Genomic DNA, 17,955 nt, shown 5'->3' on the forward strand with positions numbered 1-17,955 from the left:
ATAGTGCAGAATCTACTAACATATAGTGCTGTTTTCCTTCCTCCCTGCACATGCGCACATTAGGCTGCCATGCACTAGCGCTCAAACTCTTGAACTATGTCACAATGGTGTGCGTGTTCTGTAAGGAACGGTTTTTGTATGGTGGGGGAACATTCCAGTACCAAAACGATCCTTTAAGACTTTTCCTGCTTGGACTATGTGCTGTACAATGCAGCACACACAAAAAGCTCTGTACATCTGACACTAAATGTACAATCTTTGGCAGCTAATTACTATTTAATCCAAGACCTGTATGCTAGATATTGGAATCATCTTGTCAGCTACTGTATAATTTATATCCATAATGGTTATGATGATTATAATTTTTATTTTCAATTTCTCTCTGGGAAAGCCAGATGAGATTTGTTTGCTGCATGCTTAATGAGCTCTAAAAAAGTAATTGCAAGGAGATTCACTTTTAAAGGGCAGTAATATTAATGCAAGCATTGTTGCGAGAGATCTGAGGGCATATTTATTGGTAAGGAAACTTGCTGCACTGTGTTATGTGAAAAGAAGAGAGCAGAAATGAAAGAAGGGACTCCGTCCTGCACAAAAACAATCCTCAGATGCATATTCCTCTATCTATGCAGGATGCAGCACACATGCGGAGATAAGTAACGAGGTAAACTAAATATATTTCTCTTTGTTACACCTCTGTTTCTGTTGGAGCAAACCCAGGTTTACAACAATTTGCAAATTTGAGTTTGTGTCAAAATACGTGTGTGGATGCACGAAAATGTCTATTCTCCACCCATGTAACACCGCCCTTATGCAAAGTAATGCTATACAGCAATATGTGCTGCATTGCCTTATTTTGATTTTACTAAATTATTCGAAGTCACAAAAATAGTGCCCTCGAATGGCATTTTAATTGATAAAAATGAATTCACAACAGGGCTGCCCCACAAAACACTAACAATCGATTTAGGTTTCAGCTATATTTATTTAGAGGTATTCAAATTCCTACCTGGTACCCCACAGGGTCAGTGGTACCAACTATCTCCATAGCCAAACATCGAAAAAGAAAACCCACATGTAGAATACAGTAGCTCCTCAGAGCTGCACAGTTAGATGGATGAACAATCAGAAAACAGACAAGTTCATCATCTCAGCCATAACAATAATCCCTCCCAGAGGAGCAATCCTCAGGCCTGCAATGCTCAGATGTCCTAAAGGTGCCCCATATCTGAGTTTGGCCCCGTCTTCACCCAGTGCAAGGTTATTCCTGGAAAACCCTTCCATATTTGTCCTGTGAAGATACAGTTTTTTTCTCTTTGTGCTCCACTTTCAGTTTTATAGAGAATCCCACAAAACTGTGAGTTACTTTGCCTACATCTCCTGCTTGATAAACAGCAATGCCCTTTTCCATGCAATATAGCTTGGTAGAGATCTGGGAAGATTAAAAGTCTTTGAACTCCAAACTTCACATCCTTCTTACGAAGGACGTCTCAAATAAACTGATCTCTTCACTCTGAATTCACTGTCACACAGGGGCTTCTGGTGAAATGGGCATAAGGGCCATTACCCTGTCACCCTGAGGGGAGAGGCAAGAAGAGGAGAAAAAACAGGGAGCATCTGATAACAAATCGCTGCTCAGCCACAAAGTGTGCAGAATTTCTTGGGTGAACTGTAATGATCTTTGCAGATATCCTTCTGCACATGAGTGAACCTAGGCATGGTCTTCTTCCATCTTCAAGCCCAATCTACAGCAGGGGTGGCTCCTCCATTAGGGCGGAGGAGCATCGCCCACTGCTTTCTCGGTACATGTAATAAAATATCATTGGCCACGGGTACATCTAATAATAAGCTCTTCTGGGAAACTACTAACTCTCCATTTCTCAAAAATTGATCTTTCCAGGAACTATTGTCCTATGTTGGTAATGAGGAATGGGTGCTATACTTCGCCAGCATTTTTAACCCACATGATCAAGATCATGATGTTTTTATAAATTCCAGTCCGAATGACTGTAAATGGCATATTAACCCCCTAAATATCACCCTTGATGAGGTTGAATGAGGAATTGGAGGTAGTAAAGGGGAAAAACCGCCGGGCCCCGATGGTGTCCCCATAGATGTTTATAAAATGGTGAGAAGAATTATGGGGCCCGATATTCACCAGAGTTTTTAATGCTGCAGTTACTGAGGGTGCCCCTTTTACTTGGGGCCAATCAGTTATTATCCCCATTTATAAAGAGGGGAATAAATCAGAAGTCAAAAATTAAAGCCCAATTTCCCTTTTGGATTCCTCAATAAAGGTGATGAGTAGGGTTCTATTGATAAGACTGGAGGAGTGGGTAGCGGAGAATGGGATTTTATCACAGGCTAAATATGGTTTTAGAAAACGGTTATGTACGATAGAGCAATGTATTAATTTAGAGCTTTAATGGGTAAATATACATGTGCTAAACAAGGGAGTCTCTTTTTATGCTTTACTGATCTTAGTAGCACATTTGATTTAGTGGATCATGCTGTTCTCTGGCCAGTTTTACCTAATCTCGGTGAACCGGGGCTCATTATTTTTTTCCTTGCAAGGTTATATGAGAAATTATCGACTAGAGTCTGGTATGGCCAACAGGGTGAATGTACCCCAAATTATAAGGTTAAACGTGGCATCTGCCAAGGCTGTGTCTTAGTACCATTGCTTTTTACTTTATTTATAAACAAAGTTGATGTAGTTCTTGAGTTGGTGCAGGCGGACCCACCCCAAGCTGCGGGCTAGGCCATACAGGTCCTGCTTCATGTAGACGATGCTGGTCGGCCTACAGCGATTATTAGACAGGTTCGCAGAATTTATTATTGGAAGGAAGTTGTTAATCAATAAGGACAAAACATATGCTATGGGTTGTGATATAAAACCCAGGAAATTGATTTTTTTATAGATGGTGCAAAAGCGGGAACTGTTGACAAATTCTGTTACCCCTGTTCTGTTCTGTGGAGAAGTGTGGCTCAATGGTTAGAGCGGCAGACCCTGATGCAGAGGTCTAGTCCGGGACCAGGGTTCAATTCCCCGCGTCGGCGGGTCTTGGGCTCAAATAATTCCACGGACCTGATAATTCTCGCCTCGGTGCCTATTCCAATCATGGAGTCCCACTCTGCAACTCTGGGCAATAGCTTGCTTAATCTCCACAACGGCCCCCACAACGCTAAGGATGCCTGGCCTTCACCCTGGGGGTGCCCAGGAGTGGACGCCTCACAGGGAAAGCCAGATCAGGTTCCACAGCGGTATTCGTACAAGCGCCTTGAGACCCTTGCGGGTAAGTAGTGCGCTATACAAGTATCAATTTACATTTACAGGTTAACTTTTTCTGGTAACGGTAATTGGTTGTCCGAATTGTCTAATGTCCGTGCAAAGATGTCAAAAAGTGTGCATGGGGTCTTTCGGTTTGCTTTCAAACTGGGGGAATGATGTATCAAGGACATGACAGACATCTATAAAGCTTGATGTGCCTCTATTGCATTATATGGTGCAGGGGTGTGGGGCCACAATATTAGTCAGGAATTGCAATCAGAGGAAAATTCCTTTTTGAATAAGCTTTTTGCTTGCCTGCATCCGCATCATTTGCGTTAATACATTGTAAAGTTGGGCTAAGTTACCTGTCAGATCTGATCGCTTCGTGACCTCTAATGCTATGGAGATCAATTTGGTCTAAAGGGGAGACAAATTTCACTCAATCTATTGTCAAGGATTGCTTGCAATTGAACCATTGTTTTATGATCCCTTGGCTAAAATATATAGCAGATGTTAACAGCGATGTATTTATGTTCATGATCCGGGAAAGTCCAACCGATTTGATGAGCCTGTCTAAACAGGAGATAAAGAACACAATTTTGGCCCATAAAAAGGAGTGTAGGATGAGAATTGTGGAGACACAACCCACATACCTGCTTTATCAATTACTTATAGATACCATGACTTTCAAAGCTACCTGTCACTAGTTACAAGACCCTCACATCGCTATGTACTAACAAGGATGAGATTGGGTATTGTTCACCATCTAGTTGCATTCCCCGAAATGAAAATACAGTCTGTCACTTTATGCCCATGTGATGAGCATTCTAAACAGAGCACTATGCACTTTCTACTTTTGTGTGATCTATATCTGAACTATAGACTTCTCTATCTAAAACCCTTGTTCAAGAAATATAATGTAAAAACTACTAATGCAGCTATGAGTCTATTGTTTGCACTATGAGACCCTGAGATCTGTTTTTTTGTTGCGACATTTATTTTAAAATCAATTCATGCGAGGAAAAGCTTTGTTTTTGTTTAACAGTTTTTACCTGATTTTAATGTACGAATTAATTAAGATTATATCTGTGGAATTGGATTTAATTATTTGTATATGTATATTTGTTGCTTTTCTGGTTGCTACACAAACTGAATAAGGCTTGCTAAATCGAATCGGTAAAACTATCATTTTATGTTTCTGCTTCTCGCACTGCGAGAAAGCAGGAGTGTTTGGTGGGTGGGCGGGTCTGCTGGAAAGCAGGGGAGGAGTGGCTAGCCCAATGCTGTGTGCCCTGACTGTTTGGTCGACCCTCTGGGACCCACCAAACCAGTCATGCACCCTCTCCCTTTTCTCTATGTAGGCTGCATGCAGTCTACATCGAGAAAATGGCCTCCCCATGGGTGCCCGGCTGGGCGCCGTCCTCACCAATTAAAACTCTGCCATTGCAGCATTGTGATTGGCTTAGGGGAGGGGAGGGAGGCTGCTTGCTTCTTGTTCCTTACCACGGGACCCGGCCAAGAGCTGCTACGGCACAGGACCCAGGAAGGTATGTTTATTTTATTTATTTTTAATTCCCCCCTGCCCCCGCGAACCCCGCGCAACACAGCAGCAAAACACCCCAACCCGCCCCCCTGTGCAACCCCCCACCCGCAAGTCATGCCGGCCGCGACTGATCTACAGCAGTGACATTAAATGAGAGGGTGTGTGAATTAGAATGACATTCATTTTTGGGGCCCATACACAGTGGCCCTGGGAGGAGTTAACAAACCCCCATTCATTTCATTGGCTGGGGCAGGGCAGGATGAGGGACAAATGAGGTTGTGGGTGGTAAAATGTGTTTGTCATTACAAACGGTGCAGGCTGTAGGAGGGATTAAGTGTGCTGCTCACCTTGCAGTATTATTTATTTAGTAGTGCATGTGGATCCAATTTAAAAAAACGCTTAGGGCTAAGCCCATGTCTCTTGCTTCAGAAGAATCCTTATCTGTTGTGTTGCAGCATGGGCCCAAGAGAAGAAAGAAACCAGCTGTGGGAACCCATGGAACTAGTGAATTAAGAGGTACATGCGAGGTTCAGCATCTGCCTTTGGGTAATAACAAAGCTATTCTTGGAGGGAAAACATGTACTGAGACCTTTAATGCCTCTAGTAAAAGTTGTCACAAGCCCTGGCCTGTGTATAATGTGGCTGCACGATGCAGGATGTTTTAGGAACCCTCTCATCACAAACATGCCACTTTCTCTCCCTGCAGGGGAAAGCAAGGTCAGGATAATATTTAGGAATTGCCTGGCAGTGCTTAATTTGTAAAATAATAAGTGCCAGGGCCCTGACCAGGAGATTACTGCAGCTTGCACCATCCATTACCCCATCACCCCTGCCAATTAGGGTGTCAAAACAACTACTAACTATCTCTCTCACCTGCTAGTGCGACAGTTCTGATTATTCCAGGTCCCCAAATCTAAAGGAATGCCAGGGGAAACAGTCATTAGTATTTTTAATGGATATTGTAATCATAAACAACTGTTGTCCTGCTCATCTCTAAATGAGATGAGCAGTGCTACCAGTTATCAAAGTTTCATAAGTATGGTGATGATAATTAAGTGTGAGTGCTGAGCACCAGAAACCAATTAAGTGCCCTTGCCGAGCACCGGAAACCACTAGCCTCAAATTAAGCACTGGTCTGGCTTCTCACGCTAGAACTAGAGCGGGGTAATTTCATTTGGAGATCCGACAGGATGCCAGAAATCAAGTCAGAATCAATGCCCACCATCTGTCACTGCCCTGTGCCAACTTCCATTCTTTCTGCATTTTTCTGCAGTTTCTCTGCTCCTTCTATCTTACTTCCCTCTTACTTGGCTCTCCTACACTTTCTCCTCCTTAGCTCTTTCTTTCTGCCTGACTCTCTCCGTAACTCTCTCAGTACTTTTCTCTTTCTTCTTAACTTTCTCTCTTCCTTTTTCCATAATTCCCACTTTTTCCCACCATCTTGAGTTACTCTCACCAGCCCCCTAGAATAAAAAATATTTTGTATGCTGTCGGTGTATATTGACTTTTTTCAGCTGCCAAGACCCTCATCTCCACCCTTATGCTCTCTTGCCTAGATTAACTCTCTTTTCTCTGGGATTCCAAGCCTACTCCATGCACCCCTGTAGTCAACCTTTAATTATTCATTATAATTTTCCTAACAATGGCTGACATTTCTTAATCTTGTTCTTCTCTCTGCCAACTTCTATTATTCTCATTTGCCCTTTTTGCTTTCTATGTATTACACTACAACATTTCCCGGAAACCCAGACAAAATCCCACTTTACTGTTTGGCGCTTCCCACTCATCTAAAATTCACTCACTTATGTGTACTGTCCTTTTCACGCCTTACTCATAAGCACCCCCTCTCTGTCTGGTTTGCTTCCTCGTTACACTCCATTGTCTCATTCCAGCAATCTGGGGGGTAGCAATCATTGCCAGTGGCACTGTGGCCCTGAGGTTCTCATGGAACCCTGAAAATTGCTGCATTTTACCATGCCTACAACAGTGAAAGGGGCCATTTTCTTGCTTGCATCTGATTCCATGGCATACTTGCTAAGGTTTCGCTAATAAGCACCACCCGATACTTATTTGAATTTCTGATTATCCTGATGTGGTTTCCTTTTGTCACCTTTTCTTTTTGTATCATATCGCACACTATTCAGTGCTTTTACATCAGAGCTCTACAAAGGTGATGAAATGAACCACAACCTGGAGCTGCACCATTTTTTATAGGTTTTCCACAGTTGTAACCTAATCCTTCAAGAATGTCATCCAAAGGCCTGGATGAAAGGGACACATATCAATCAGCGTGCCTGGACATTTTTGCCATGTTCATCATATGCAAAAGGACGAGGATGTTGGTAATAGAGTGGTGCCAGTATCCAGGATATAAAATAAATTGCTCTTAAAATAATAAAAATAATAACTATACAATGCTAACAAGAGACATGCAAAATAAAGAAGATGAGTTGAGTGTGGTGAAGAGCTTTAACATGTGTGAATCCCAAATGTGAACCTTACTTGTGATCGAAAACTGCACTATCCTCTATTCACTGCGACTCCTCAGGCTCACTAACTTGCAGGCAAGGCTCAGCAGGTGGAGGGAGGTCCATCGAGACTCCTTCAATCTCTGAAAATGGGTCAGTGCCAGTGTATTGTTCTATTCAATGAGATGTTGTGAAACCTGGGCACTTTAACTGCTCGTTTCAAGGTCCTTTGTTGCCCTGTGGACTGCTGTTTGATTAATGGAACAGCAGCACTCTCTTGTTTGTCCTGGCCTCTAGGGGAGGGGTATCGATACTTTGGCATCCTCTATTTTTATCTATCGAGCAGCCAGATATCTTTAGTATATGAGAAGGATAAACAACGACTGCCATATGCTGTCTGATATCCGTGCCAGAACCTCCTACAGAGCCACTTATGTTTCTTTCTCACTTATTGTCAATTCGTTAGGCGGCCTCCGATAGTAGTGGTAGTAGTGGTTGGCATTGCTTCAGCATCCATCCCTCCTCACTCTGTTACCAGGTAACAAGCTCTATCACTCGCAGCAGACCATACAAGAGTTAACCATTTAGATTTCACATGCCTGTTCTGACCGACTTTTTCGGCCCTTCCTTGAGGGAAGGTGATTGGAGGTGACTTCAGTCTACTATCATTCTAGTGAAAGGATTAGAACCGTAAATAGAGCCTATTCACAAGGCGTGCCGATTAGTTCTGTACCCTTTTCCTTAGATCAGGGCTTATAAACTTATATTAGGGGATAGATTCATTAATACTAGTGATAATCCGTCCTTCTGTAAGAGTGTTAGTATACCTTCCATGGAGTTATGCTTATTTCAGGCCTTGTAGGCCTCAAACGGGAGAGACTCCATCTTTCTTTCCACCCTGGCAGCTTGAGATGCTTCTAGGTCAAATGTAATGTTTTAGTTATGAAGTGTTGTTTGCTTGGAGAGAACCGGCTCAGGCTGGCCCTTATCGAAAGACTGTATTTTTCTCCATTCCGAAGACACAACATCAGGCCGGCTGGCTGGGAACATGTCCTTGGTACGGGGAGGTACAAGAATTTGGTGGGCGGCAGGTTACTGACCGTTACTTTCCATGAAGGGACAAGCTTCCATATTAGTGAAAGCATGAGGCAGTGAGCTAGTCAGTCTGTAGGCGGCAGCTAGCCGTTAGCATCAATGCCATTAATTATTTCAGGGCAGACAGTCGCCATTTTAAAGTCCAAGACAGATCGAGAAGCTGATACTCTCTTAGAAAGATTGAAGTTATTTTAGCTGGAGCAGCTGGCGAGCTTTGACCTTTAAGATCAGAGCATTCCGAGTGAAGCAGTTAGTTAAGAGAACGAATACCAGAGCAGTTGAAACTGAATTATAAGATTGAAGCTGAGAAGTGAAGATGGTCCGTGATTGAGAGGAGAGAGGAGTAGTGCAGAACAGCTAGAGAGAAAGCAGCTGATGAGAGGAAGGTTCCAGTGACTTGGAGGGAGGCGAAGGAGACAGAGCATAGCGGTGCAGACGTGTATCCGTGACTGCAGAGGTGTGACCCTAAAGACGAGCCAAGACACAGACGAGAAGGGAACCCAGATGACTGCTGAGTCCAGACTTCATATTACTAAGGTGACGTCGACCCTTTCTTTGTAACGTGCACATTCTAACCTTTCATTTTCCTTTGCAGGCTATATGTTATAGTAAAGTGTTATTTTGATATTATTATTGCTATGTTAAATAAAGTACCCCAGTTCTTAGTGAATCGGCATGTGCCTCTTATTCTTATATGAAAAGGTAACCTGTTCTTCTAGTCAGTTACTACTACGCGAACGGATGCAACTCCCGATCAGGTAAGCAGTGACCGAATAATGAGGGAGAGAGGAGCCCTTGAAGTAGAGGATAAGTCGCATATCATCTAATTTGGTTATCGTTGTGACTCATAATATCGTAGTATTCTACCCTTAGTAAATAGTAAGAGATTCCCCAATGAGAGCTAATGGTATTCATAGGAAAGCGATCGTCGTTGGGATGCGGCGTTATACCCACAGGATTGTGGCTTGTTTAGCGAGTACCAGGGAGGACACTGGTATGTATACCCACAGGATTGTGGCTTGCTAAGTGAGTACCAGGGAGGATACTGGTATCTATACCCACCAGATTGTGGCTTGAGAGAGCACTGGTTGTGGCCAGTGTGTAATGGTATATAATCAGGACTGCCCCAGGGTAGAATGGTCTGGGCCTGAGTTGCCGCGAGACTAATTGGTATGAGTGTGATATCGTAGAGAACTTAGGCATGTACATTGCTAATTCCCCATCCGTTGGTAGCAGACATTGATACCTGTTGTAAATAGGTACCAAGGAGGGAGGTGATTACGTTCCGGCTGGGTTGGTGGTGGTCTGATGAGCTGATTCTATCTGGTCCGAGAATCCGGTCGTTACATCTGGCGTCACGAACTGTTTACAAAGCCTGTGTGCGCTGTATTGTTTTTATCTTGTTGGTTTGCGCTCGGCTCGTACGTGGTTTATTTTGTATATTGTTTGTTAATAGTTGTATATATCTTTTTTGTTTGTCAAAATGTTTTTACGAAGATCGAAATCCACTTTTAAATTGCCTGTTAAAATTCCCGGCTGGGAATCAACGCCTTATGAGGCCTTGGCCCGTGAGTGGGCCGATTCTACTGGTTTGAGTGAGAATTGGAGTTCTTGTTTGGAGCTGGCGGAGCCGGCTACTGTGATCTCTTGTTTGCAGAAAGCGCCAGTAGTGAAGGGTGAGGAGCTTCCTATTTTAGTACGCAGAGGTTGGATTGTTTTGACTGCGTACAGGATTGTACATGAGAAACTTTTGAAATTGCAGAAGCAATATGTGGATATGGAGGAAAAGTTTGTTGAAGTGCAAAATGCTCATACTCTTTTGCGATGTCAAAATAAATTGCTTGCCGACAAACTTGAAACTTATCAGACAATAGCTGAAAGGGCTGCGGTTCGAATTGCGAAATACAAATATAAGAATCGTCGTGGTCGTGTTTCTAAACGGAAGGTGCGTCTAGTCGTGGCGAAAGCCGGACTGGACTGGAACCCTGATGAATGGGATGGTAATATCTGGGACTCGAATGATTCTGGTTCCTCAGCTGAGGAGTCTGACAGGTGCGAGTCTTCTCGCTCCGGACGTGACTGTAAATCTGCTACTTGTGATAAACATGATGATCCCGCCGACCGTGGTCGCTCTTCCCGTTCTGATGACGTTTTGCATTCTGATTCTTCTTTTCAATCTATGGATCGGGCTTCTTCGGATGCTTGTCCGGAGGTTTCTGCGCATCCGGTCTTTCGTCGTAAATTACAACAAGCTCCTGGTAATCCAAATGGTATTCCTTTGGATAGTTTAGAGGATTTTACACAACAGGAAGTAAGTGACATTTTGCAACGATTTCGACAACGGCCTGGTGAGGCCTTGCTTACGTGGATGGTGCACCTTTATGAGCTAGGCGCTGCAGGTATCATGTTAGATGCAGGAGATGCCTTGAAATTTTGCTCTTTGAGTTCCGATTCTACTGTACAGGATCATTTTCGAAATTATAATGTTGGTGGCCAAATTAGTCTGCTCCAGTTGGCGACTGATGGCTGTAATCACAAGTACCCTACTGAATCTGATTGGCCTGTGAATGACAAGCCGTGGTACACCTTGCGCGATGCGGCGCAGCGGCTGAAAGAGGAGGTGATAAAAACAGCGATTTTTCTGAGTACAGCTGATAGGCTGTTGGACGGTTTGTTAACTTCTTCGGTGCGTAATCCCATCATCCGTTCTTCCCCTGTTGCTTATAAACAGGTTATGATGACTTTGTTAATCAATCAAACTGGCAATGCTTTGTCTTTGGTGCTTGAATCTGTTCGTCAGCTTGGTGAGTTGGGTGACTGGTTTAAACCTGAGAGGCAGTCCAGACCCGAAGTTCGTACTCCTGGTGAGCATAAATTCTCTAGACGTGATATGTTTCTTGCACTGTTAGCTGATGGTGTGAAACAGGAAGACATTGATGGTGAGCCTAATAATCGCTTGTGGGACCTGTTTCGCAAGCGTGGTTTGGATCGGAAGGAGGGTGCCCGACGTGTGCGTAAGAATGATTGTGATCGTGGATATTCTGATGACAGTGGGGATGAAAGACATCGTGATGATTCTGATCGTCATGGTGAACGACAACGTGAGCGTGATGTGTCCCCTCGCCGTGAAAAAGAGAGAGGGCGTGGGGGGAAAGAGAAAGGGGGAGAAATGATCGTGTTAACAGCAGATATAGAGAGGAAAAGGATCAGTCCCCTGAGTTGAGGAGAAGGGAGGATCGACACAGACTTTCCGATCGAAATTCACAATATCATACAAATGACAGGAATCCATTTAGTAATGGAGATGGATATGAACATGATGTTTTGACACCCAAGAAATATGAGAGTCTTTATCCTGATTTGTCCTGGTTGACAGAACGCAGTAAAAATGACTAGGAAATAGGTCAAGCTCCAGTACGCAGGTGGGCTCACAAAGACAATAGACCCTATGTAGATATTGAAATTTTCTGGAAACATCGTAATATCCAAAGGGCCCGAGCATTGGTAGATACGGGAGCGGAGGCCACTCTTATTCATGGAAAATCAAAGAAATTTAAAGGCCAATTTTTCACAATTACTGGTTTAGGTGGAAAGGAAACCCCCGCAGTGCAAACTGCACTTGAAATGAGAATAGGCAGAATTCCCCGAAAAGAATATTCTGTATTAGTTGTGCCACTTTTGGAATACATAATTGGAATTGACATTTTAAAAGGAATGACTTTGCATTTAGATGACGGCTGTTATCAATTTGGAACTAAACATTATTTATCGTCCAGACCTGTACGGGTTGGTTGTTTAAGAATGCCCCCCATAAAAATTCCCCAGGCTACAAAAATTGTTTCTCAGAAACAGTACCGTATTCCAGGTGATCATGAAGAAATTAGTGCTACAATTCAAGATTTGGTGGATGCAGGAGTTATAACTCCGGATACTTCTGCTTGGAATAATCCCGTTTGGCCCGTACGCAAGAGTGATAATTCTTGGCGCATGACTGTTGATTACCGCGAATTGAACAAACATACACCCTCTCTGACTGTTGCAGTACCAGACATCATTACTTTAATTGAACGAATTCAAAAACATTCAGGTACATGGTATGCGTCCATTGATATTGCCAATGCTTTCTTTTCAATTCCGATTGCCCCTGAGTGTCAGGAACAATTCAGTTTTACATGGAATGGACGTCAAATGACGTTTAGAAGTCTTCCCCAAGGCTATGTACACAGTCCTACGATCTGTCACCGGCTGGTGGCGGAACATTTGTCCGAAGTACCTGTACACCCACAAATTCAGATATGTCATTATATTGATGACATTTTAATCCAAGGTGAGACACAAGATCAAGTTCAGACCCAGTTAGATCAAATTATTGATTGTTTGCGTAAAAAAGGTTGGGAAATCAATCCCGACAAATTGCAAGGTCCATCTCAAAATGTGAAATTTTTAAGCATTAATTGGCACGAGGGTCACAGAGAAGTGATTCCAGAAGTAAAACAGAAAATTCTTGATTTTGCAGTCCCAAGAAACAGGAAAGAAGCCCAAAGCTTCATTGGCTTATTTGGCTTTTGGCGTCAGCATATTCCACATTTGAGTCAGATATTGGCCCCTTTATATCGAGTCACTCGCAAAAAGAATGTATTTGAATGGGGTGAACTACAACAAGATGCATTTAATTTGGCAAAAGAAGCGATTCAGTATGCTTTAGATTTATGGCCTGTGTGCGAGGGTGATGTGGATTTGAATGTGTCCATGCAAGGTCCTTATGCGAATTGGAGTTTGTGGCAAAAACAGGGCAAATGTAAAGTACCATTAGGTTTTTGGACTAAAAAGTTACCCGATGCGGGTGAACGTTATACACCTTTTGAGAAACAGTTGCTTGCATGTTATTGGGCTCTGGTGGATACCGAGCAATTGACTTTGGGACATGATGTGATTTTAAGACCTGAAATTCCTAATATGCAGTGGGTTTTGAGTTCGCCGAAAACTCATCGAATTTGACATGCTCAAGAGGCGAGTGTGATTAAGTGTAAATGGTACATACAAGACAGGGCACGTGTGGGACCGAAAGGTGTAGCATCCTTATATGAGCAAGTGGCGCGGGCGCCATCGATTGAGACTGGGAGTGATTGCTCCATACCTGTAGTACAGGAATCTCCTGTTAAATGAGATAAGCCATTTGATGATTTGTCCGCGGAGGACAGAAACCATGTGTGGTTTACGGATGGTTCAGCGAGGTACATAGGAGAGAAACGGCATTAGAAGGCAGTGTCCTATAATCCCATCACACAAAAATTGCTGAGTACAACTGGTGAGGGAAAGAGTAGTCAATTTGCTGAATTATATGCTGTTTATCAAGTCCTGAAACAAGAGTTACCTGGCACATGTCATATTTTTACTGACTCCTGGTCCACTGCTAATGGACTGGCGGTCTGGTTACCGACTAGGCATTCTCATAATTGGGAATTGCATTCAAAAGAACTGTGGGGAAAAGAATTATGGCAAGACATTTGGGAAATGCTCCCACAGAGTACTGTCACAATCTTTCATGTGGATGCTCATACCCCGATAGACTCCCTTGACAAATTCTTTCATAACATTGCAGATGAGAAATCTACAATTGCTGAGGCAGTGGTGGACATGAAAGATTCTGATTTGGCGGGATTGGCGAAGAGGGCCCACCAGAAAGCAGGACATTTTGGAGAGAGAGCCACTAGCAGGTGGGCCGCCGATCGAGGAATTTATATTCCTTTAAATTTGATCAAAGATACCATTTTGCATTGTCCTATTTGTCAACATTCCAGCAGCGAAAAGTGCCTTAAATTGTTAAAGGTCATTTACATCGAGGAAAATTGCCCGCTCAAATTTGGCAGATTGATTATATTGGTCCACTCCCTATGAGTAAAAACTGCCAATACGTTTGCACAATTGTCGATACATACAGTGGCCTTTTAGTGGCCTTTCCCTGTAAACAAGCCACCCAAGTGAATACCATTAAAACATTAGAATTGATTATGCTCTATTATGGTGTTCCATTTCAAATTCAATCTGATAATGCATCCCATTTTCGTGGAAGATTGGTGCAGGAATTTTGTGCGGAAAATAACATCGAATGGGTGTTTCATATACCATATTATCCACAGGCATCAGGCCTTATTGAAAGAATGAATGGTTTGCTGAAAGATTAATTGCGAAAATTAACTGACAATAAATATAAGAATTGTAGAGATTATTTGTTTCAGGCACTGTTAATTCTAAATAATCGTCCCTTTTTAAATGCTGAATCTCCATTAATGCGTTTATTTCCTCCAGCTGTTGATATGAAACCTAATACTGTTGGCAATACTGTAATGTACTGGGAAATTTCCCCCGGAGCACTGGCTCCATGTAGAGCAACCCCAGGTTCCGCAGGTTTGGACCTGCATGCCATGCATGACACCACCATCAAAGGCAAAGATCGAGTTATTATTGAAACTGGTGTTGGTGTCTGTATACCAACTGGAAATTTTGGACTGATTGCCCCTAGATCGGGCCTGGCCTTAAAAGGCATTCAAGTACTCGGAGGAGTCATTGACAGTGATTATCAGGGAGAGATTAAGGTGCTCCTGCTGAACAGCAGTGAGGTTGATTTATCGATTCACAAAACAGACCGAGTTGCTCAGTTGCTAATCATGCCTGTTTTCAGTGGTGAGATTCAGAAAGGCACTGCCCCAACATTGCTAACTGTACGAGGACAAAAAGGTTTTGGCTCTTCGGATAACCCGGGAGCTAGAGTATGGGTGCAATCGCCTAAAAATCCCCTTGAACAAGCTGAAATTATTGCAACCGGTCATGATAACACACTTCTTGTAATGAGACCAGGGGAAGATAGCTGGGAAGCGGTCCCAGCTGACAAATGTTATTTACGAGAATGAATAATGCCTGTATTTGATTTTCTTTCAGATCACTCTCTGGACTGTTGCTGCAGGATGTGTCGGCGCTGGACTCCTTTTGGCCTGCTACGTCGGGAAATGAGGGAACCCACAGACTTTGGTTGATTCGATAACCCAAGTACCGCGTTCCTTCGCTGCGTGGGATTCATCATCTAATTTTTGGACTACTCTAGCTAAACGAGTTACCAATTCTCCACATTTTTGCTTGACACCGATGCGTTCGGTGACTGACATTCTAGCGACCTGTTTGGTTGCTGTCCCTGCTTTGTTGGAGACTTTAACCCATATCTTTAATGTATCAAATGCCCGTCCCAACATTATCCTTGGTGATTTTGCGACCCATGAATATTGTCCTTTATGTACTGTACTTTTAGATCCAATTCCACCGATTCATTCCCAAATAACCACTTATAATATTACTGAGGGTGACCTGTGCTTCTTTCTCACATGCGATCCTAATGCAATTACTGAATGTCTACATTTGAAACTCAAAGCAGCCACTTCTTTTTCAACTCATGAACGAACTTTGTGCTCCCGAAGACCTCCGAAATCATGTATTTCTGTTAAAAATAATATGACCTGTAAAAGTTTAGTAGTTGCCCCTAGCCATTATCATACAATGTTGTTACCTTCTGGATGGCTTTTCTCTTGTGGTAATACCTCCTGGCCATACATTCCTGCAAACATTTCCGCAGGCCCATGTGCCATCACTAGATTAAGCTTATTGATGTTTTCTTCACATCCTAATACATATTCCCGTGTTGTTCGTGATGCTATGATGTTACATGAGGACTGTGATTCTTCCTTACATCTATATTCCAAATCTGAATACCTTAGTTTAGCTATTTCAATCATTGGTGTTCCAGCCTTGGCTGTCTACAATGCTAAGTCCATCGGAAAGATGGCTTGTTGGATGGTCAAGTCCATCAATAATACTTCTACAATTTTATCTGACATGTTACTAGATGCCCAGGGTGAACGCAGAGCTATTTTGCAAAACCGGGCTGCCATTGATTATTTTTTACTCAAACATGGACATGACTGTTCTGACTTTGAAGGCCTTTGCTGTTTTAATTTGTCGGACCATAAAAGATCCATTCAGGCTCATATTGACAAACTTCATGACTTGACTGAAGAGGTTAGAAAACACATTGACCAGGGCTGGTTTGACTGGCTCTTCAATTGGTTACCTGACTTACATTCTCTACGAAAGATATTAGGGGGTATTATGATTACTATTAGCGTTTTAGTACCTATTTGCTGCTTTATTCAGTGCATTCCTTCCTTACTCCAGTACTGTAGATTTGGTACACGACATAGATCAGTTAGTTTCGTTTCATATTATTCCTCTACAGATGTTAGTTCCATTTAGCGAATGATTATTAGCCTAAAGTCAAGGGTGAAATGTTCTGACCGACTTTTTCGGCCCTTCCTTGAGGGAAGGTGATTGGAGGTGACTTCAGTCTACTATCAATCTAGTGAAAGGATTAGAACCGTAAATATAGCCTATTCACAAGGCGTGCCGATTAGTTCTGTACCCTTTTCCTTAGATCAGGGCTTATAAACGTATATTAGGGGATAGATTCATTAATACTAGTGATAATCCGTCCTTCTGTAAGAGTGTTAGTATACCTTCCATGGAGTTATGCTTATTTCGGGCCTTGTAGGCCTCAAACGGGAGAGACTCCATCTTTCTTTCTGCCCCGGCAGCTTGAGATGCTTCTAGGTCAAATGTAATGTTTTAGTTATGAAGTGTTGTTTGCTTGGAGAGAACCGGCTTAGGCTGGCCCTTATCGAAAGACTGTATTTTTCTCCATTCCGAAGACACAACATCAGGCCGGCCGGCTGGGAACGTGTCCTTGGTATGGGGAGGTACAAGAATTTGGTGGGCGGCAGGTTACTAACCGTAACTTTCCATGAAGGGACAAGCTTCCATATTAGTGAAAGCATGAGGAAGTGAGTTAGTCAGTCTGTAGGCGGCAGCTAGCCGTTAGCATCAATGCCATTAATTATTTGAGAAAAGGGGGGTGGTGATGAACAGAATGTCTGAATTAAGCAGACCACTCTTACCCAGTCCAAAGATCAGGGCAGGGTATACTCAGACATGAGTCCCTTTCTCACTGCTCCATCAGGATTCAAGCAAGCCGGGCCGAAGACGGCTGAAATGCCAGAAACCGGTCCCCGGTAGCTTGTCTCCTTTCTGGTGAAGAATTGGCTTGGTAGTTTAGTCTGCCCTGTTCCCATGATGCACTGGGCCAGGGACAGACTGATTTGCATATAGCCAGGTTCTGAGCTGGGATGGGGCAGTGAGATAAATAACGGTGATGGATCAAGCCCTGATCTTTGGACTGGGTAAGAGTGGTCTGCTCAATTCAGACACTCTGTTCATCACCACCCCCTTTTCTGAATCGTTTTTGGCCACTATAGGTGTGGCAGGGTTTACTCAGACATGAGTCCCTTTCTCACTGCTCCATCAGGATTCAAGCAAGCCGGGCCGAAGACGACGGCTGAAATGCCAGAAACCGGTCCCCGGTAGCTTGTCTCCTTTCTGGTGAAGAATTGGCTTGGTAGTTTAGTCTGCCCTGTTCCCATGATGCACTGGGCCAGGGACAGACTGATTTGCATATAGCCAGGTTCTGAGCTGGGATGGGG

This window comes from Lissotriton vulgaris, chromosome 10, assembly GCF_964263255.1.
Source record: "Lissotriton vulgaris chromosome 10, aLisVul1.2, whole genome shotgun sequence".
In the NCBI taxonomy this organism is placed as follows: domain Eukaryota; kingdom Metazoa; phylum Chordata; class Amphibia; order Caudata; family Salamandridae; genus Lissotriton; species Lissotriton vulgaris.